General features: G+C 40.4%; 1 protein-coding gene across 1 annotated transcript in view; it reads left to right on the top strand.

The window, feature by feature from the left end:
* The window catches only part of jazf1 (JAZF zinc finger 1), a 155,842-nt gene that overhangs the window by 126,999 nt on the left and 4,780 nt on the right, over nucleotides 1-24,063 (top strand). The gene's annotated exons all lie outside the window — the stretch shown is intronic.

Here is a 24,063-nt window from a genome sequence, read left to right as displayed (position 1 = left end):
ACGTCTCTGATGTTATGCACTTCGTACATAGTGCCATTTTAGTGTATGAGGGCTAACGTCAGTCCACTGAAATTATAAAATAATTTAAAGGACAATGAAAGGTTAATATAAATTAAAAGTAAGTCTAAAGGCATTCTTTTTAAGTACTTACTGCATATCTAAATTCCCAGATCCCTGCTTGCTTCTCTGAGATATGGTGCTGGCAGCCTACAGCAGTGTGAAGCCTACAGTGACATCACTGAATTCTCTCTTCCCTTCCTATAGGCTGCCAGCGGCAGCCTCCCTATTCTCTGAGCATGTGTGTAACTTGATCCTGTCTCCTGTTCTGAGTTACACATGCCCACCAGCCAATCAGAAGCAGATCTGGCAGGGGGGGGGGAGGGAATGAAACACATGTGCAGTATGAAGCAAGGAGGGAAAGGAAGGGAGAATACCATTTTAGAGATGGCTGCCTGTTCTAGAAAATGTGAAGTAAGTGTGACTGAGTAAATATTTGATTAGTTGAGCCAAAAGTGTGGCGTTTTTACTAAACAATAGGAGGACTATTGGGCAGTATGCTTTTTAAATTTTGACTTGCATTCTCCTTTAAGTTGTACGATTTTTGATTCTATTTGCCATTTCCAAGCAAAGCTATAATATTTATTTCATAGAGATAGAGAGAGAAATGGTTAATTTTATACGACAGCCCCAGTGCATTATGGGAAAGGAAAAACACACCCCAAGTATGAGGCAAGTATTCAGCTGCTAAATAAGTGACAGTGGTAAATCCTTTGATTTTTGTAACTCCCTGGTTACTTTCATACACTGTGATTGCTGCTCTTACCTTGAATTTACAAAAATCATGACAATTACCCTGCCTTGACTTAACATAACATACAGCTGTGGCTCAGGGCATAAGGTTTTTAGGAGCTATTAAGGGGTTAACGTTAACCAAATATGTGACCTCACTAATTAACAGAGAAAAAGTGCATAAGATTGTTTTAGTTGGCTCCTTTTACAGGGAAGATTTAAGAGGCGACTTTCTACTTACCACTGCAACGAAAGCCAATTTATGGTGTGGTCCGGAGGTAACCAACTCGGTGTCTGTCAGACACATTACTGAACCATTGAATCCGTGCCGTACAAAGGAAGTGGATGCCAGCAATTAATGAGGAAGCCTGCTTCTGTCTTCCAAATATTTTTCTGTTTTCACACAGTAAATTTTGTCCTTGCGCGAATATTTCCAGTCGCTCTCATTTTCTTTTACCTGAAGTCAGAGAGATCAGTTTATCTTGGACATCCACATGATCTTTTTTTAGTCATGTTTGTCAGACTAGAAATAATTACCACCGATGTTGTGACTTCCAAAGTCAACATGCAAACTTCAGCACTTTTGCATAGAATAACGTGAGTGAATTCAGATTCTGTATTTACTATAGTTGCAGCTTATGTTAGTTCTACAAGGCAAGGTACCATTCTGCGTGCTGGATGCTGTGGAACCAGCTATGCTAACAGTGTCGGGGCAGTTGTAGTTGCAACAGCTGAAGCAACACAGAGTGCCATTGCTGGTGCAAAGAATGTTTCCACTATTCTGTATGTGAATATATATGTGATGGTTTTATTACAAAAAACATCCCTCTTTTTTATGTTGGAGCTAAATGACGCCCATTTTGTATGTGAGTACAGGTATGGGATCCGTTACTCGGAATCTTGTTATCCAGAAAGTTCCGAATTATGGCAAGACCGTCTCCCATAGACTCCATTATAATTAAATAATTCTAATTTTTAAAAATGATTTCCTTTTTCTCTGTAATTATAAAACAGTACCTGTACTTTATCCCAACTAAGATATAATCGATCCTCATTGGAGGCAAAACAATCCTATTGGGTTTGTTCAATATTAAAATGATTTTTTAGCAAACTTAAGGTATGGATATCTAAATTACAGATCCCTTATCGGGAAAACCCCAGGTCCCGAGCATTCTGGATAATAGGTCCCATACCTGTACAATACAGATGCACTGCCATGGGGCAGAACTAAAACAATTTGTCACTATGGAGGAATTGGCCTCCCATGCCATATTTTTCCAATGTGCAGTCCTGAGGGAGTTAAGAAAGACATAATGATATTTATTTTAGATTCTGAATAACACAATATTATTTTCATTTTAAACAGTATTGAGTGGTTTTGTTTATGTGACAAATCACATAAAACTTTGTTTTTAAGTACTGTTCCCTATATTTTATTCTTGCTACAGAGCTGTAAACAGATGGGTCCCTTTATTCAATTCTTGCCTGCTTTCCATAGTATTGCACTTAGTTTCCAGGCTCTGCATGGGTGCTTTGGCACCTGTTACAGGGGGTAGTACATCTTTAAGGTAACTTTGATTTTGTATAGAACGTCCTTTTCTTAGCAACATATCAGTTGCTGTCCTTTTCTTCTTCAGCTGCTTTCCTTGTTTATTACTCTTACTATTCTAAAAAATATTGTTCTGTTGGGCTCCATTTATACTTTATGGTTACTTTCTATTACTTTTCTTTCTAATTACATATTACATTACATATTCATCTTCCAGTCTCTCATTCAAACCACTGCTAGATCTCTAGGGTAAGATGGCAGATGAAACAGTGTGAGGAACTGCAGCTCTTCTTTATATTTATCAGATCCACTTGTTTAGACTGTTAACTCTACTAAAGGCATTTGGCCATCCCTGTGTATATCATACCGTATTCATTCATTTGATTAGTCAGATAGCTTGCAAGGTTGGCAGTTTACACCAACCTACACTATTGCACTGTAGAATACCTCCTCAGCTGGGTCTCCCACTGTTGCAACGACAAATATATCCCCTTCCCCAATTAAAGGTTGTAATACAGCAGGTTAAATGCCACCTGACTGCAGCTACAGCAATCAAAGTACTGAGACCGTGGGACAGAAGCAGTTCCAGGCCAGTTGAGGATGCAGGGAGTTTTAGGCCTTGGCCAATGAATAGCCCCAATCATCGACATTTGGTAGAAATATTTCTAGCTGCTCCATTTTCATCAGTTGAAGAAAAAGCCTATTTAGCACTGTGCAGCTGTGTAACTTGGTTGCTAAATCAAACATGATTAGGCTTAATATACATATGTTTATACATTGGAGGATTTAGCAAGCATTCATTTCCCTGGGGCTACTGAACAGGGTATTAAAGACAAATTCATGTAGTATTAAGCTGTTATTCATACAATAAAGGTAACTAATCAGTTTACAACCAATGCAGCCCAGTGGCATGCATTTATTAGACACTCAGGTAACCTTTTAGTTCAAGTGCACATAAGGGTAAAGAAAAGATTATTTGTATTTGATTCTATCATTTATTCATGTTACCCACATATTTGCCGGTGACACATAATCTAGTGTCAGACTAGCCTACCAGGATACCAGGAAAACTCCCGGTGGGCCCAGGTGTCAGGGGCCCTCTTGCTTCTATCTATTTAGCCTATTTCATGGTTATTCCCTATTTCTGTATGGTAACAAGGAAGCTTGATAGATGGAAGAATAGAGTATAGTATATAGAGAAAAGAGACTAGGATAATAAAGAGTTTGAAGGCGGAGAGGAGGAATTCAACTTTTGGGGCCCTGCAATCTCAGTCCGACGCTGGCAGTAGTGAGAGGTGTTGTAAAGTTACAGCCCTTACAACTTTAGGAGCAGGGAGAGTAAGTGAATTGCCTAAAGCCACTAGAAGGGGGACACAAGAGGGACCTTATGAATTATATATTTTTTAACATGAAATGGGCTGTGTTTTTTTCCAGGAACCCAGGCTTAGGGCTGTGCACATAAGCTGATAGTTCTTTCAGTGCCCAGGGCAACCTGCATAGATTCATTTAGATTTATTGCAGCAGAGATGTATGAGTCAAACCCTGGGAAGTTGGTAACGTCACAGTGCTGTTTTTTTAAGATACTTTTAATTTTTTTTTATTTTAAATTAAATTTGAAAAATAGTGATAATGCTTTTTGGCTACATACTCTTTTCCAGTCAGTGATTCCTATGGCTCACATTGGCATATATGGAGCTTTTGTATAATTCAGCCTTGGATCTGTTCAGTCTAAAATATTGCTGTTTTACTAAGTGTATCTGAAGTGTATAATTAGGGAGTCTCATACAGAAAATCATTAAACTGCAGTTCAGAGTTGTCACTAATGGTTTCCTCCGTTGGCATTCTACACCTGACTGCCGCTCTTAGTACATTTCTAACAAGTCCAAACTTACTGGGGTCTAGACTCTGACGTCTTTATTGGCAATAAATCATTAGCAAAAGCAGTTGGGTTTATCTTGTCCCTGTTGATAAAGTAGTTGGAGGTGGATTCCAATTACATCAATAAAGCAGCTGAACATATTTTAAGTGAAATCCTTGTAGAACACCCAGGTTTGTATTTTAGTTGGTATAGTATCGTCTTCTGTTGTTGAAGTAGCTCATCAAAGGGTGATAAGAAAGTGTAAGCTGTATTAGCTTTAGAGACTAATAGCCAATGGCTTTCTAGTAGGGTTGCCCCCTCCTTTATGGCCTTTGTGTTTGGGGGTGGGCAGTGATGTCACTTAAGGCTGGGGTGATGATGGAATAGGGCGGGGATATGAGTAGGCCAGGCGGGGGAAATGGGTGGATGGGTCTCAGAAATAGGCGTTCTGGGGAGGGGGAATAGGCATGCCGTTTCGTAAAAGAGGGTGATTGACCACAGAGAGGGTCAGGGAAGGGAGGGAATGTTTAGGTACGTTTACTATCCCTACAAATTTGCTGGTAAATTTTCAATACCAGCTAGGCCAGTCAAATAGCAGCTAGGTGGCTCAACTTTCAAGCTGTAATCCTTTTAATCTTTCCCCTTGCTCTTATGAAGGTATTTTTGGTTCAGTTTAAAGTTTTATCCTTGTCTATTCTGCCACTGCATCTAAAAAATTTGGGTGATGGCAGGTCTACTAAACACCTCCTATAGCCCCTGCCGTGTCGGACTGGGGACCCAGGGACCCACCTGAAAACCTTAGACCCTAGGCCCGCTTTCCAAACTATTTTTCCTCCTTTCCTCACCCAACCTCTTTATTCTCCTCTCTTTAATTTACATGCTAGCATCTATTCTTCCATCTATTTCTCCTCTTTCTTCCCATTCAGAAATAGGAAATGACCATGAAGCAGGCCAAATGGTCAGGAGCAGGAGGGCCCACTGGCACCTGGGCCCACCGGGAGTTTTCCTGGTATCCTGGTGAGCCAGTCCGACACTGAGCCCCTGTTTTGTGTTAAAACTGCCTTACAAATAAGCAGAAAAGGACATTACCCAGCAATGTGGGAGGTGTCAGTGGAGTGTATACTTCCCAGCACAGATAAAAGAGAAAATGTGTTTATTAAGGGCCAATCACATATTTCCGATGGTTTTAGGAATAATTTTATGGTTGGGGTCACCACAACATGAGGAACTGTATTAAAGGGTCGCAGCATTAGGAAGGGTGAGAACCACTGCCTTATAAAGCTTGCCACTGGTCCATATGTAGAACTCAGTGACATATACAACAATATACAGTATATAGTACAGAATAATTATGTGCAGCATGTCGCACCAGTTCTTTAAACCTTAGAGAAACATTATTTTGAGTGCTCATTTCTGAGCACCCAATAGTAATCTGCACAGTACAGAAACGGACACAAGTTGCCTTTAAAGGGGCACTAAACCCTGCTGCACAGCGCTGCTCAACCAAACTTTACTCAGCTGTTGCTGGACTACAAATCCCACAATAATGTAACATATAATGAAGGGTGAGGCATGCTGGGAGCTGTAGTCCAGCAACATCAGGGTTGTATTCTTAAAGCAATATTGCACAATAAAACTTTTCAGGCCCTCCAGTGCCCACAGCAGCATTGAAATGCAAATATATCCTCCAATGAGAATCCCAGCTGATGTGTGTAAATCTGGCTCCCTGCTCTGTTCCTGTAGTTGAAGTTGGGAGCATTAAGTACAGTTTCCCAGCACTGAACAAGTCTGTCCTTTATCCCCATGTTGGATTCCAGTGTCATATAATGAAGAGAAAAATGACATAATTATCTCTATATGTAAGATAACAGCAAGATGCCTGACATTAGATTAGATTCAACTTTATTGTCATTACACAGGTATAAATACAGCGTAACGAAATGAGATTCAGCATCTAATCAGAAATGCAAGGGACAGCTGTGCAATATATACAATTTACAAACCGGATTCCAAAAAAGTTGGGACACTAAACAAATTGTGAATAAAAACTGAATGCAATGATGTGGAGGTGCCAACTTCTAATATTTTATTCAGAATAGAACATAAATCACAGAACAAAAGTTTAAACTGAGAAAATGTACCATTTTAAGGGAAAAATATGTTGATTCAGAATTTCATGGTGTCAACAAATCCCAAAAAGTAGCAATAAGAGGCTGGAAAAAGTAAATTTGAGCATAACGAAGAGCTGGAAGACCAAATAACACTAATTAGGTCAATTGGCAACATGATTGGGTATAAAAAGAGCGTCTCAAAGTGGCAGTGTCTCTCAGAAGCCAAGATGGTAGAGGATCACCAATTCCCACAATGTTGCGCAGAAAGATAGTGGAGCAATATCAGAAAGGTGTTACCCAGGGAAAAATTGCAAAGATTTTGCATCTATCATCATCAACTGTGCATAAATCATCCGAAGATTCAGAGAATCTGGAACAATCTCTGTGCGTAAGGGTCAAGGCCGTAAAACCATACTGGATGCCTGTGATCTCCGGGCCCTTAAACGACACTGCACCACAAACAGGAATGCTACTGTAAAGGAAATCACAGAATGGGCTCAGGAATACTTCCAGAAACCATTGTTAGTTAACACAATCCACCGTGCCATCCGCCGTTGCCAGCTGAAACTCTACAGAGCAAAGAAGAAGCCATTTCTAAGCAAGATCCACAAGCTCAGGCGTTTTCACTGGGCCAGGGATCATTTAAAATGGAGTGTGGCAAAATGGAAGACTGTTCTGTGGTCAGACGAGTCATGATTCGAAGTTCTTTTTGGAAATCTGGGATGCCATGTCATTCGGACCAAAGAGGACAAGGACAACCCAAGTTGTTATCAACACTCGGTTCAGAAGCCTGCATCTCTGATGGTATGGGGTTGCATGAGTGCGTGTGGCATGGGCAGCTTGCATGTCTGGAAAGGCAGCATCAATGCAGAAAAATATATTCAGGCTCTAGAACAACATATGTTCCCATCCAGACGTCATCTCTTTCAGGGAAGACCCTGCATTTTTCAACAAGATAATGCCAGACCACATTCTGCATCAATCACAACATCATGGCTGCGTAGGAGAAGGATCCGGGTACTGAAATGGCCAGTCTGCAGTCCAGATCTTTCACCTATAGAGAACATTTGGCGCATCATAAAGAGGAAGGTGCGACAAAGAAGGCCCAAGACGATTGAACAGTTAGAGGCCTGTATTAGACAAGAATGGGAGAGCATTCCTATTCCTAAACTTGAGAAACTGGTCTCCTCGGTCCCCAGACGTCTGTTGAGTGTTGTAAGAAGAAGGGGAGATGCCACACAGTGGTGAAAATGGCCTTGTCCCAACTTTTTTGGGATTTGTTGACACCATGAAATTCTGAATCAACATATTTTTCCCTTAAAATGGTACATTTTCTCAGTTTAAACTTTTGTTCCATGATTTATGTTCTATTATGAATAAAATATTAGAAGTTGGCACCTCCACATCATTGCATTCAGTTTTTATTCACAATTTGTTTAGTGTCCCAACTTTTTTGGAATCCGGTTTGTACAATATAGCACAATGTTCAGTGTTAAGTTAAAATAAGTAGAGTGAATTTAAAATAAGTATAGTAAAGTTGAAGTAAATAGTGAAATTGAGTACTTGTGCAGTATAGTACAGTGAGATTACAATAAATACGGTGATTTTAAAATACTTGTACAATATAATACAGTGTAATCAAAATAAATACTGTGAAGTTGAAATACTTGTACAGTGTAGTACAGTGAAGTTAAAGTTCAGTGAAGTTGAGGTAAATACAGTGAAGTTAAGGTAAGTGCAGTGAAGTTGAAGTACTTGTACAATACAGGACAGTGAAGTTAAAATAAATACAGTAAAGTTGAGGTAAGTAAAATTAAAGTAAGTACAGTAAAATGAAGGTATGTGAAGTTGAAGTAAGTACAGTGAAGGTAAAATACTTGATTATATACAAATAATAAAAAGCAGTATAAGCAAATAAAAACAATGTAGGTATTAATTATAGTTTCCCAGAATATATATATATACATTTTATATATATATATATATATATATATATATATATATGTATATATATATATGTATGTATGTATATATATATGTATATATATATATATATATATATATATATATATATATATATATATATATATATATATATATATATATATATATATATATATATATATATATATATATATATATATATATATATATATATAGCAAGACAATGAGCCGCACACGCAGGGACTTTTTTAGAAAACAAAAAATTTCTTTAATGAAAACGATCCAACGTTTCGAGCACCAACTGTGCTCTTCCTCAGGGACAAACCAAAAGACAGTGCAAACCTCACCCCCCATAAATACCCCACCACAACAAAAAGGGCGCCAAAAAAATCGGTAACCATGGTAACCAATGCACATGAACTATGCTGGTACAGGTAGAAAGAACATAAAGGAAAAAGTTTCAAAATAGTAGAGGTGATAGAACAGAAATAAACACAGCTTGTGCAATGAAACAATATGGATAACAACAATATCAATGATCAGGGAAATGTATATAATGCAGATCGCTAGTGAACCAAAAATAAAGGTGCAGACATACAGAAAAACAGAAAAACAAAGCAGATAAGGGAAACTGCAGTATGAGGGAGTACAACCGAAAAAAGCAATGAAGATCGTACTTGCCAGGGAGAGAGAGCCTTTGTCAGATCAATCATTGTCCAGAACAGAAGCGCTGGAGCTGATAGTGTAACGAACCGATAGCTGATGACGTCATCATGTAGAGCCTAGTGTGCCCCGTAGTCATGGAAACGTCCAGTGTCAGAAAAAGTTATACGAGCCTGAATAGCTACCAGAGAGGTAGCAGGCTGTAACACTGATGGCATTCCACTGGGGTAATAAAACATGTTGTCAGTGGAGCGCAGAGTATGTGGCTCAAGGAACAAAAATTATAAAAAATAAAAATATTAAGTGGCTAAAACAGAAACAAAAACTTGAAACTAAAGTAGAACAGAAAAATTAGATCAATAAGTGAAAAAAAGGCAGGGCTGCACAAAAGAAATGACAGACACAGAACATTGAAACGAGTAGTAGGAAACAAATAGCAAATAGACAGGGCCAATTGTCAGTTCCAGGGACATGCCGTATAGGGACATTAAGGTAGTGCATGACTAGGGAAAGAGCCCCCGCAGTTGGTCTAGCACCATATGAAGTGCTGTATAGCATATTGAGAGGCACAGGGGTATACTTTGCCCCGCATTGAGCGACAAGTTATGCTGTGTCAGGCATGTATAGTGCCAAAAACAGCAATACCCGTGCTGCTGTATGTGCCCAATGATAAAAACGTGTATTACTCCAGCGGTAATGATGGTATTCAGAGAGCTCTCTGTAACTTCACAAGTGTCACCACCGGCGCTGCTTTACGGCTTCCAAACCATTTCAGGTCTTGGATAAAACCGCTACGGGTGCCCCCCGCAGCCCTACCGACACTGTTCCAAGCACTGTCGGAGTAATTAGTATCACACTGGCGTTCATGGCATTCAGCACATGAGGTCCGAAGGACCTGTGATGTCAAAACGGCAAGGCTGTGACAATATTGGTGGCCAAATAAAGTAATCTGAAGAACAGACAAATAAGGAATAAAAGATGTAGAGTAAAGAGTATTGCTAGTAATGATTGAAGTACAAAAAATGAGACACTGGGGACAAAAAAATGTCCATGACGTTAATGGGACATATAGGAAGATACAGTTCCATTGGACATATGTTAATGGATAAAATATAACAAACTTGTGTTTTGGGGGCTATGCGGTCAGATTGAAAATGTACCAAAAGCAACTCTCTCCCAAGGGACTAACTACACCATAGGCCGTATTGGTAGTGCGAGCCAAGGGAGGCATGGCAAAGCCTACACAGACAGAGGTGTATGAACTGCAGTGACAGATATACAGACAAAATTAAACACAAAGCTAAACATTGCATATTAGATGGTGAAAGTGTAAGGTATAAGCTGGTGTGATAAATTGATAACGGAAGCATCTCGTTAAGTCCTCTTGGATTAACAGTGTCAAGTTTGTAAATCCATCTGGATTCCAATTTCAGCAGATCCAAGTCTCTATTACCCCCTCTCCTAGGATTCGGAATATGGTCAATGAGCATATGTCTAAATTGGGGTAAAGAGTGTTTTGCCATCAAAAAGTGTTTTGCAATGGGTTGTTCGGCTTTTCCGGAAGCTAAAGCCGATCGGATAGCACAGCGATGATTGTTCGTTCTGTCTCTGTAAGGGGTAATGGCCTTCCCAACGTATGCCAAACCACAAGGGCACCATGCCATGTATACCACGTAATCACTGGTACAAGTCAGTCGATGCCGAATCTTAAAAGGTTGACCAGTGTGAGGATGTCTAAATGTGGTACCCTGCACCATTCCACTACAAGTTTGACAACCAGTGCATTTGAAACATCCTGGCTTCTGCAAGCACCCCAACCAAGTGGTGGGTGATGTCGTAGGTTTCAGGTCTTTGATCATGAGCAAGTCCCCCAGGTTTTTGCCCCTTCTATACCCCATGATAGGTCTTGGGGCACCAAAGAAAGGTAATGAGGGGTCCGAAGAAATGATGTCCCATCTATTGGAAAGGGCAAGCTGGAGATTTTTGCTCTCGACGGAAAAGGTGTTAGAGAAAATCAAAGGCGGTTGTTGTTTGGCAGGTCTAGTGCTGGGCTGTAATAAATCATCCTGTGAAAATTGTAAGGCTTTTGACTTTTGTTCGAGGATCAGCTTGTGGTTGTACCCCCGCTCAAGAAAACGTTCAGCCATGAGGTCTACCTGGGCAGCAGCCTTCAAACGATCCGAGTTGTTTCTAATCACTCGCAGGAATTGGGAATACAGGACCCCCCTTGAGGTAGAGCTGGGATGGTGTGAGCGTGCATGTAAAATAGTGTTGCGATCAGTAGGTTTGCGGAATAAGGTGGTACCTAATGTGTCACCACATCTAAAAATTTCTAGATCAAGAAAATGTATACAGTCTCTGCTCCACTCTACTGTAAACCTAACCGGACTGGGTAGATTATTGAGGTAGTCCACAAAGTCAGACAGATCAGTCTGAGAGTCACGCCAGATTAAAAAGCAATCGTCAATGTAGCGTTTGTAAAATAATATAGAATGACCCAGTCTGGGGAAAATGTTCAGCCGTTCATAATGCTGCATGAACAAGTTGGCAAATGAGGGTGCGACATTGGACCCCATTGCCGTGCCAGAGATCTGTAAGAAAAACTTGTTCTCAAACAGAAAGTAATTGTGCGTCAAGGCGAAGTCAAGAAGACTGCAGAGATAGTCAATGGGAGGGCTAGTATGGCCAAACTCACTAAGGGAGGTACGAATAGCATCAATGCCAGCCTCATGGGGGATAATGGTGTAAAGACTTGAAACATCCATGGAGACTAATAAGCAGTCATTGGGGACAGACAGGTCACGTAGTAAGGTGATAAGGTGTGTACTGTCCTGCAGATACGAATCCATGGACCTCACCAAAGGCTGTAAGTAATGGTCCAAGTATGTGGCCACCGGTTGACACAGTGAGTCAGTGGCTGAGATAATAGGTCTGCCAGGAGGATTGTCAAGGGACTTGTGGATTTTAGGGATAGTATAGATAAAAGGAACCCGGGGATTTTGATTATACAAAAACTCATAAGTAGGTGAATCCAGCCAACCACTGTCAAGTCCTAGGCGAAGTAAAGAACCCAGTCTGTGTCCATACTCTAGTGTCGGGTCTTTGGTTAAGCTACGGTAAGTGGTTTGGTCAGAGAGTTGCCCCAGGAGCTCAGAGCGATAATACGCTTTGTCCATTAGCACAATAGCCCCACCCTTGTCTGCCTGACGTATAATCAGGTCTTTATCTGATGTCAGCAATTTAATGGCTGACCATTCCTCCCCAGAGAGATTATTGTAAGGGGGCACAGTCTTGGCGGACTTGCCGGTCATTGTTTTGCAGTCTTTGGTTAATAAACGAGAAAAAGTAGCAATGGAAGCCGGAGTGTTGGGAGGAATGTAATTGCTTTTAGGTTTAAATAAGGTAACAGGTGCACTCCCTGAGTTCTTAAAGTGATCTTTAAGTTTTAAGGTACGTGTAAACCTAAAAACATCCTGCGTAAGGTCAAAGGGGTCAGAGTGATGGGTAGGTACAAAAGACATGCCTTTGGATAATAGGGACACTTCCCCTTTAGTCAGGATATGTTTGGACAGATTGAAAATCACCTTCTCCTGGGAGCTTGGCTGGATGGTGGTCTGGGAGGTTTTTGCTTGGGGATGGTACCCACCCCTCCTTGGCCTTCTGTGTCTATGTCTCTCCGTGTGCCCTGTGACCTATATATATATATATACTGTATTCCCAGACATAGTGCTGGGAATCAGCATTCTCATTGGCATATCAGTTTTCATTGGTGAGTTGGTTTCCATGTGAAATTATGTTTTTCATCAACTTCTATAGAGAAATAGAGGGCACAGTGGGACAGCTTTACGGTTGGGTTTAGTGTCCCTTAACTAAAAAAAACTCAGGTTACATAGCAGAGAGCAGATAAGCTATTTGGAATATAATGGTGTTCTGCAGAGCTTATCTGCTATTTAACCTATGCCATTAAGCCCTATTTCAGTTGGCTCCATTGCCAATAGTAGTGCAGGGTAACAGTACATTGTATTTTAAATCTTTCATTTTCACACTTTCATTTGTTGGTATTTTTGTTCTTTTAAACAGAGTATATTGCAACTCGCACATAATTTAACAACACAAAAAAAATGAAAGTCCACTTTGACAAATCAACTCATGTTACGGCACGAATGTTCCTTATTTCAACTTTCGGTGTCTGTGGTGTCCTCTAAGCAGGTTTATGCACATGAGCCAGGAATAAGGGAAGAAATCAACCATTTTCTGTAAACTTTACCACTTTCATGGATCAGCTTCTAATTATGGGGCTGACCCTTCTGGAACACTGAGCCACTCTTATTTCATCGGGAGGCATCTACCATAGACAGCTGGAGTATAGCAGTATCTATTTACATCGACTAGATGTGCTTATCTGCAGTCATTCCAACAGTATGGCATCTTTAATTCATTTGTATAAACGTTAATATAAAATGTACTTCATAAACAGTGCCCTTATACTTTATTATTTTATTATTATTAACATTTATTTATAAAGTGCCAACATATTCCGCAGCGCTGTACAATAAGTGGGTTTCATACATTGGACATACAGAGTAACATATAAAGCAATCAATAACCGATACAAGAGGTGAAGAGGGCCCTGCCCAAAAGAGCTTACAATCTACAAGGAGAAAGGGTTGAGACATAAGGTGTGGGAATGGGCATGACCAGAGTTGTGAGAGGTGTGGCACAGGTTATTGCTAAACTAGATTAGGGTAAGCTTCTCTAAATAAATGCGTTTTTAAAGATCTCTTGAAGGCAGAGAGATTGGGAGAAAGTCTGAATTCCAGAGAAGGGGGGCAGCCCTTGCAAAGTCTTGAATGCGAGCGTGTGAGGAGGGAATGAGAGAGGAGTTGAGGAGCAGGTCAGTAGAGGAGCGTAACAAGCGGGTTGGGTGGTACCTAGAGATGAGTTCAGAGATGTACTTTACTGTGCATTTATGGTAACATAAACCTTTACACATATAGAATTTGTTTAAAAACTTGGGGACAGCACAGTATAATAAACTATATATAGTGTATATACAATATGTTTATACACTTGTTTAGGGGACTCTTTAATCCCTGCTAGGGATAACTGGTCTATGAGGCACATTTCCTCCAGTTGCATGACGTTTTAATACATTATTGAATCTGTGTGTTCTGTGCTCTTGCACTAACCCCGCTTTACATGTCTAAGACTCTAATGGAGGGAAAACAGAGCATATGCCTGCGAAGGACATTCAGATCCAATATGGTGTTTTGGAAGCAATCAGCTGAAGGAAATTGTGTTCGATGTACAGATGTGTTGCTTGAGCAATGATGACATATTGATGGAGGAAATGTTTGTTTCATAATTCCTGCTACAAAAAAAGAACATTGTTACTTAGAAACATTTCATAAAACAATAAGAACTGTCATTCTGACATAAAGAAATCATTTAAGAAGATATAGATCCTGATTGTAAAGACATTTGAAGTCTGGCAGCAGCTGCAGTCCTCACCATAATATATCTTACATCAGCAATATGGATGTGATAAATTATTTTTAATGCCATACACTAGCATCTCAATGATGATTTATAAGCCATGCAGTATTTTGCAGCTACCACACTGCTGCTGTCTTGTAACAGGAAGATTTGTAGCTTTGTTGGATTTAATCACAAAGAAAAACTCAAACAATACAATTTCTGGAGGTTTTGTCTTTACATTTTATTTACTGTTTATAGGGTAAAGCTACTTGGCGTGTGTATGTGTGTTCTAGTACAAGTTAGAAAGTAGAAGCTTGTTGAAAACTGCACTTGTTTGTAAATGAGCCCCAATATATTTGCTTAAATATATCATAACATTTATTTGTGTTTTTTTTTGCATGATGAAAGAAAATGTCTTTCTAAGCAACTTTCCTATATCCAATTATTACAGGTTTTCAAATTATTGTGAAGTTATTTGTAAATGTAATTGCAGGGCAGTGCTTGTTTATTGCATTCTGTTCTCTGGGTAACAGCAGTCAGGTCTCCTCCAGGTCTTTCAATCAGTTGACTTGCAACACTTTTTTAGGAACTGCAGAGAATGTAAACAGACAGGAAAAAACATTTACTTATAATTTTAAGGGGGACCTGTTAAGGTAACAGCATGCCTTTACCTACATTATTCTGGAAATTGTTGTCCAGCAACAACTGAGTTAAATGTGGTTGAGCAGTTCAGTGCAGCAGGGTTTACATCACCTTTAAAACTATTGAACCTTTTGTATATTGGAAAGTTGTTTAGAATGACATTTTCCTTCACTGTGCCAAAAATGATGCCTTCCCTTTCTTGAATATGTGCTCCCCTAACACTCAGCTGACAGCTATGGACAGATGTGTAACCACAGAGATAGAGATAGAAACCATCTGAATGTTCCTTTAGTGATCTGGGGTCAGTAGTTATGGGATTTTTAAGCTACGAGGTTTTCACTTTGGCAAAGTGCTACATTTATATGCCAGTTAGACTTTATTATACTGGCCTTGTGGGATTACTTTTGAGGCAGTGTTTTGGGTAAAAAGAAACTGCAGATTTTTGTATCTTTATTTTCTCTGCAGTGTACACTAGAATTCTAGGGGTTGTAAACCCAATCATAATGCTGTCCCCCTGCGCCCCCTAGTTTTGCTATAGAAGTTTAAAAATATATATATAATTGTAGATGCAAGAAAATTCACCAATGTGCATTCTCCTGACTAAAAACCTCATTAGTGCAAGAGAAGTGACCAATGAGAACACTGATTCCCAGCACTATGTCAGGCATCTTGCTGTTATATTACATATAGAGATAATTATGTAATTTTTTCCCTTCATTATATGACACAGGAATCAGACATGGGGATAAAGGACAGACTTGTTCAGTGCTGGGAAACTGTGCTTAAAGCTCCCAACTCCAATTGTAGGAACAAAGAACAGGGAGCCAGATTTATACAGATCAGCTGGGATACTCATTGGAGGATTTTTTGCATTTTAATGCAGCGGCTGGCCCTGGAGATTCGGGGAAAAGTTTAGGAAAAGTTTTATTGTGCAATATTGCTTTAAAAATACAGCTCCCTTCATTCCACATCCTTATTATATGTTACATTATTCTGGGCTTTGTAGTCCAGCTGTGCTGAGTAAAGTTTGGTTGAGCTGCAGGGTTTAGTTCCCCTTTAAGCTTTTGGAAACGTAAAAATAACGCTTTTGGAAAAGTAAACATAATTTCAAGCAGATTCGCAATATACATCATTAAAAAATATGCAGCCTTTTCATGATTTTTGATCATTTTTTGGTATATTAGGGGTTTCTTTGTTGTCTGGGGATTTTTAACAAATTGATGCCGCTAAACCTTAGAGTTACTCCCAGGTCAGGCCTGAGAATAAAAATAGGCCCTGGCTTTTCAAGTACAGAGAGGCCCAAACAGCCCCCCACAGGCCCAATAAATAGTGACTGTAAATGGCATTGTACAGCAGCCCCTCTGGCATTGGCCAGGATCCTCAGATTGCCAGTACGGGCCTGGTTACCACCCCATTGAATATGGCAGTAATTTCAGGCTTCCCACAGTGGGTTGTATCAATAGCAGCAACAGAATCTCACTCCAATGACATTTTAATGCTGCACACCAGAAATGTTAGCTACAATTTCCTGGAAACATATAAATGATATCTATAGTTCAGTATATTACCAAATATTCCGACATATGGTAGTACCACAGTGCACAATATCGTTTCCAGCACTTGTTCCCTTCACTTTATTACACTTAGCGCAGATGTTTATCACCGAGGTCCTAATTGGAACCACATATTTAAATACACGGAGTCCAAGGCATATTTCTGTGCCAAGCTCTGCAGGTAACGTCTCGTAGCCACAGTGGGAGAATCTTTTGAACAAGCTTTTAAACCTTAAATGAGTGCATTCAGTCATGTGCAGCGCTAACATCAAAGGGGGCTTTTAGCAGAAATGTATATTGAAAATAATTGAAAATACTTCTATATTTGTACATTAAAAAAGTAACCTGTCTGCATTTGCCTCTCTGATTTTTCTTTTTAAGAAGAGCAACTGCCAGGGCAAAATTCACTCTGCCAAATACTGGCACCTAAATAAAATAATAACATTATGAACTCGGTTATTATTTTGGATTCTGAGTCAGAGAGTTACTGTGATTATCATACACTATAGACAATTCATGTCTAATTTCTTTAAAGGGACAGTATAACCCCTTTATAACATGAGCTGAATGTATAGGGCTTGTACTGAACATGTACATTAATATGCCTATTGTTTTACTTACAAAATATCTATGGGTTTTTTTATTTCTGGCACTAAACAAGAATATGAAGCCAGTTTTACTGTTGTATTTCCTGTCACTTCTGGTACCAAAGAACTTCAAAGGAGCTGATAAAACTCATTACCAGTCCAGTGAGGAGCCCCTGATAATGAGATGCTCAAAGGCTGTTGATTAGATAAGGAGCTCTGAACAAATTGCCCTGTTTATAAAGGAAGGGGAGGTGAGTTCAGTGAACATAGCCCAAATTTTAAATAAGTGCTTTATAATGGCTAAACATAGGAACATATGGATTTGTTAAAATCAAAACAATACGATGTAGTTTCAACACAAGTTATATTTGTTGTGCAGTTTTAGCAAATGTGTTTTTAGTTGTATAATGTCCCTTTAAAATGAATGTAACTAGAGATGCTGCATTTTATATACAGAATTTACTGTCTCAGCAGAGAGGTTCAGCAGTAATAATCCAGGCCTTCAAAATTGCCCACAGGTACTTGCCATATTGCCAAGGGCCATTGTTGCCTTTGATGTCTGCTTGGCTGTGTGCGCAGGCAAGAAGGCCACTTGTTGAGCTATCTGTACACATGCTTTTGGCTTTTACATTACAGAATCTCTGCTGCGATGCCCAGCCTTGGAGACATCCTTTCTATACAATTGTATCTCTGTTTGCGGCTGGACAGATTGTGAGCAATGTTATTTCTGGTTGTGTTTCTATGTCATAATTACATTCTGCAGTAACAATTGCCCAAACCACACTAATTAAGGGAGCAGCACACAGTACCAGATTGCAGCAGATGTTCATTTTTCTTCATCCCGACTGTTTTTAATTCTTGGTGAGTGTTTGATTGAGGGGTGGAACAGGGATTGTTTAAACATTTGCCAGAGTGCCATTAACATCCCATGACTGAAGGTGGAAAATTTCCTATGTTGTGTTCCTTCAGCCGTACCATATTTTTTCCTGCTTATGCCACAGCTTGGAGAAGGGACAGCTTATATTGGCACAGCTTATATGGCTGCAGAATTGGCTTTCAGCAAAACCTCTTGGATTGGAGGGTACTGTTATGATTTACACCCAGCAAGTCTGTGGGAAGTACAAACTGTGTCCACTTTAGACTAATTACAGAAATATTCCGTTTCATTTCTCTGAGCTGCAAGTATATGCACTGCTATTGCCATTGGCTAGGAGTAGCCTGAAAGTACTGTGATCCTATGGGGATTTATATTCTTATATGTAAGGGAGATTTATATTCTTATATGTAAGGGATCCCTTATGCGGAAATCAGTTATCTAGAAAGTTTCATAATACAGGAAGGCTGTCTCCCTAGAGTTTCCCATAGGTTTGCCTAAAACCTGAGCAGTCATAGATCTAACTTAAAAGCATTTTGCAGTAAAAAAGCCTTTGGAGTCATGTATTAATGCTGGGTGCAAGCCTTGTGGGCACTAATAGACACAAAGTGTGCCCTCAGTGCCCAATCTGTATGGCGCATATGATTCCTTCCTGTGTGGAACAGCTGTGCCCTGCATTATTGTGCCCATGCATTAAAGGTTCCATTCGCTATTTCAACACAAAGAGCATTAAAAATTCCAAACCTTCAGCCAAAACAAATGTCGTTTCTCATTTGCATTCTATTTAGACATGCTTATGTAAGCAGATAATTAAAGCTACATCTCACATGGCATCATGTATCCTTCAAACTGGGTGTTTTAAGCCTAAAAGCCCACTTGCAGCATTTTTTACTCCTATTTTTCTTTCCTTCACAGAAACATTTATTATTCCTTTTCTGAAGGAAAATTGCACAAAAAACTGTTTTTATATTATCAATGACCCTCCAGCTATTATAGAATACAGCATGGGCTGTTGAGCGGCACTGGCTTTGAGGGAACACAGAATGAAAAAAAGGATAATTTGCAAGGGAAAGAGAAAAGAAAAGATTATTTATTCTGAAATGTCATGATTTTGTGGGGTTCCTCTATTCATTGGGCTGCTGTGGGGCCTTTTTGGGCCTCTGTGTGAAATGCCAGGGTCTGTTTTGAATCCCAGTCCAGACCTGAGTACGAGGTACTGTTTACTTATTACAAAAAGGAAATCATTTTTAAGTGATTTCATTTATTTATTAAAATGGGATCTATGGGAGATGGTCATCCTGTAGTTTGGAGCTTTCTGGATAACAGGTTTCTGGATAAGGGATCCCTTACCTGTACAGAGAAGAAAGAAAATGGAAAAAATTATTGTATTCTAAAAATTGTGGGAAATATCCTTCCTGTTAAATATCAAGTTTGTTACTAAGAGATAAAAACACAATTCTGTGCTGCAGCTGGAAAAATAAATAGAAGCCGTCTCAGTCTTAAAGTACAGTTACAATAAGGCAGTACATTAGTGTGTGTAGGGGGGGCTTAAAAACAATACCTTTTTTAAAATCAAAGTCTAAACTCTAAAGCTATTTTACTGTACTCAGCATCACATTTCCAGTACCATTCAATATAGATTATACTAATTTCTATTTTATTAATACAAAGACCTTACTATAAATAAAGAATTGCATGTGGTGCTGTGTGGTAGATTGCTATGGAACTCACTGCTTTAAAAATTCTTGTGCTGTAAGTACAGTGCATGGCTGCATAAATCCTGTCTAGTCAGCAGCATGAATCTAAATGAACTGCTGGTTAGACATGCAGGACGTGGCCTACATTTGGCAAACTGTTTTAAAAAGGTGGCAGGCCTAGAAAACAATATATCCCATCATCTCTGTGCCAGCTGATCTGGGGGGATACCCTAGGAGTAGAGCTGTGCCAGATGATCTGGGCGGGGGGGATACCCTAGGGGGCACATTTACTAACCCACGAACGGGTCGAAATGAGTCCGATTGCGTTTTTTTCGTAATGATCGGTATTTTGCGTTTTTTTCGTATTTTTTGCGATTTTTTTCGGCTTCTTTACGAATTTTTCGTTACCAATACGATTTTTGCGTAAAAACGCGAGTTTTTCGTAGCCATTACGAAAGTTGCGTAAAATCTGGCGATTTTTCGTAGCGTTAAAACTTGCGCAAAAAGTTGCGCTTTTTTCATAGCGTTAAAACTTACGCGAAACTTTGCACCTTTTAAGTTTTAACGCTACGAAAAAGGCGCAACTTTTCGCGTAAGTTTTAACGCTACGAAAAAAACGCAACTTTTTACGCAACTTTCGTAATGGCTACGAAAAACTCTCGTTTTTACGCAAAAATCGTATTGGTAACGAAAAATTCGTAAAGAAGCCGAAAAAATCGCAACAAATACGAAAAAGTCGCAAAATGTTCGTTTTCAAGTCGGAACTTTTCCAATTCGGGTCGGATTTGTGGGTTAGTAAATCAGCCCCTAGGAGTAGATCTGTGCCAGCTGATCTGGGGGGATACCCTAGGAGTAGATCTGTGCCAGCTGATCTGGGGAGATTCCCTAGGAGTAGATCTGTGCCAGCTGATCTGGGGGGATTCCCTAGGAGTAGATCTGTGCCAGCTGATCTGGGGGGATACCCTAGGAGTAGATCTGTGCCAGATGATCTGAGCGGGGGGGATACCCTAGGAGTAGATCTGTGCCAGCTGATCTGGGGGGATACCCTAGGAGCAGATCTGTGCCAGCTGATCTGGGGGGATTCCCTAGGAGTAGATCTGTGCCAGCTGATCTGGGGGGATACCCTAGGAGTAGATCTGTGCCAGATGATCTGGGCGGGGGGGGATACCCTAGGAGTAGATCTGTGCCAGATGATCTGGGCGGGGGGGATACCCTAGGAGTAGATCTGTGCCAGATGATCTGGGGGGATACCCTAGGAGTAGATCTGTGCCAGATGATCTGGGCGGGGGGGATACCTTAGGAGTAGATCTGTGCCAGCTGATCTGGGGGGATACCCTAAGAGTAGATCTGTGCCAGCTAATCTGGGGGGATACCCTAGGAGTAGATCTGTGCCAGCTGATCTGGGGGGGATACCCTAGGAATAGATCTGTGCCAGCTGATCTGGGGGGGATACCCTTTGGAGTAGATCTGTGCCAGCTGATCTGGGGGGATACCCTAGGAGTAGATCTGTGCCAGCTGATCTGGGGGGGATACCCTAGGAGTAGATCTGTGCCAGCTGATCTGGGGGGGATACCCTTAGGAGTAGATCTGTGCCAGCTGATCTGGGGGGGATACCCTTAGGAGTAGATCTGTGCCAGCTGATCTGGGGGGGGATACCCTTAGGAGTAGATCTGTGCCAGCTGATCTGGGGGGGATACCCTAGGAGTAGATCTGTGCCAGCTGATCTGGGGGGGATACCCTTAGGAGTAGATCTGTGCCAGCTGATCTGGGGGGGATACCCTTAGGAGTAGATCTGTGCCAGCTGATCTGGGGGGGGGATACCCTTAGGAGTAGATCTGTGCCAGCTGATCTGGGGGGGATACCCTAGGAGTAGATCTGTGCCAGCTGTGGTCCCACATGTTGCCAGTGACTTGCAATATAATTGCTAAGTGCCGCTTACAATACTAGTAGCAAATACATGTAATATTCCATGACAGCTGTGTCGTGAACAGAAAATATCTAATTTTCCTGGGTCTCAGAAAGGCTTCTGATTACAGTAGTAAAACGTTAGCCCCAAGCCCCTCGCCCCCTCCTGCAGACTGTTCCCTCCTTCCGACAGTTTGATTAATAAGCTTAGAAGTGGAATTGAAATGAAAGAGAAATGAGCTCCAGGTGGCGGGACGGCTAGTCCTGAGCTGGGCAAAGCGCACAATGCTATTCATTCCTACACCTGAGGGACCAAACAGTGGAGCTATAATTGCTGTAACTCTTATTAATGTTCTGCCATAATTCCTATTAATTCCAGTGGGCTAGTAAATGCATTAGAACTTGTCAACATATTATTTTACACGGTTTATGTTCTGTAGAATTATAATCTCCTTGACTGGGCAGAGGAAAGGTCCTTATTAGAGAGAGAGAGAGAGAGGGCCCTTTCAGGCTGGTCAGCCACTTTGTGTGTCATATGGAAAACTCCACTTGCAGTTGGTAATGAACAAACTGAACTGTATGTTACACGATTGTCTAACAAGATTGTCTAACCTGTGCTGCACCCCCCAAGATTGCTGCCCAACCAACACAAATAAAATACAGAACAAACTGACCCTAGACAAAGCTCTATAATCTTTATATATTTTAACCAGTCCTAGCCTATATGAAGGCACATTTATGTACACAGTGAAGTGTGCAAAGTACAATTTTCAGATAGAAATCGACATTTTACTCTCAACTCCACCATTAACAACCTCAGTGTATCACCATTTCATTGAAGGGTACCCAGTCCTGATAGGATGATATTTTGTTATCAATTAGTGGTTGTACTCAGGGTCACACTGGTCTGGCAGAATAATAGAGGAGTATCCAGTGGGCCCAGACACTAGTACAGTAGGTCCAAGCATAGGGTTGCTGCCTGCCCGGGATATCCTGGTTTTTCAAGGTTCCGTCTGGGTCAAAACCTTCAACATTTTGAAAACTGGGCAGAATCCTCTGAATTGTGTTGTCAATTACCCCACCCCTGACATTACACCACCCAAAATGTTGTCATATCTCTGCCATCTGCATAATGATGTCACTGGGGTACACAGTGATGTTGGGGTGTGTACACTGCTGATGTCATCGTGCATACCCCCTTTGTCTGAGTTTATAACCTTGCAAAAGTGCCAACCCTACTGCAGCATGGGAAAATTCCTATAAGCCCATTCTTGCTTCCACCATAAGACTGTATAACTTTTCTACTATATGACACTGTCAACTTCTAGTTGTTGTGAAAGCAAGCCCTGGGCATTAGATGTTTTGGTGGGACATAGGAGGATTCATCCAACAGTGTGTGTATTGAAGTAAAAATTTGTTAGCATAAAGCCGACCACTTGTAACTTTGGCAGAATTTCTGTTTTTATTTTACTGGAAATTGTGAACTAAATTGGTGTAGGAGAGTACAATTACACACCCTATACAGTTATGGGACTCGTTATACAGAATGCTCAGATAAGGATAAGGAGTCTTTCTGTAATTCTGATCTCCTACTTTAAATCTGGTAAAAAAAAAAATAATTAAACCCAATAGGATTGTTTTGGCTCCAGTAAGGATTAATTATATCTTAGTTAGGATCAAGTACAAAGTACTGTTTTATTATTACAGAGAAAAAGGAAATTATTTTTAAAAATGTGAATTATTTGATTAAAATAGAATCTATGGGAGATGACCATTCCGTAATTTGTAACTTTCTGGATAATGGGTTTCCAGATAATGGGTTTCAATACCTGCACTAGCAGTCCGCCTTGCCAGCGTGCCTCACACCATGGAGGGGTAAGTTTGCAGAATGGGTGCAAAATCTCCCATGGCGCCATAATAAAATAGGGGAATATGTATGGGGGAATATGGTATCTTTCACTTTTGGATGATTTTGCCAGCAGTGATGTCAGACTAAACCCCATCTGGTTTCCATTAAAGGGATTATACCACTACAGGAGGTTTAAAGAAGAGATAAGGGGGCTTCAGAGAGAGCAATGGAGGCTTAGACATAAATGAATCTAGAAAAATACATTTTCCCCTTCAACTCAAGGGTCATGGCACACAGAATATTTTCCACCAGTTTTATTCAGCCTGTGGAGCAGTGCCTGTACCTGGCCCAGGAGCCTGTCATTAGTTTCTGACTGAAATTCACTTGTCACCACTGTTTTCCATTTATATTAACGACATGCTCCTTGGCAGGATTTGGGTGCTTCTTTGCCGGCTGAAAAATGCCTGTGGAAAATACTTCATGTGTGCCTTTAGCCTATTAATGTGTGCCTTTTTCCAAAAAAGTGGAAAACTAAAAGTGCAGGTATAGAGGACCATGAATTAC

The sequence above is a fragment of the Xenopus tropicalis genome, chromosome 6 (assembly GCF_000004195.4).
Source record: "Xenopus tropicalis strain Nigerian chromosome 6, UCB_Xtro_10.0, whole genome shotgun sequence".
In the NCBI taxonomy this organism is placed as follows: Eukaryota; Metazoa; Chordata; class Amphibia; order Anura; family Pipidae; genus Xenopus; species Xenopus tropicalis.
The sequence above is the reverse complement of the archived record's forward strand: the minus strand, read 5'-3'. Positions and strand labels throughout refer to the sequence as shown.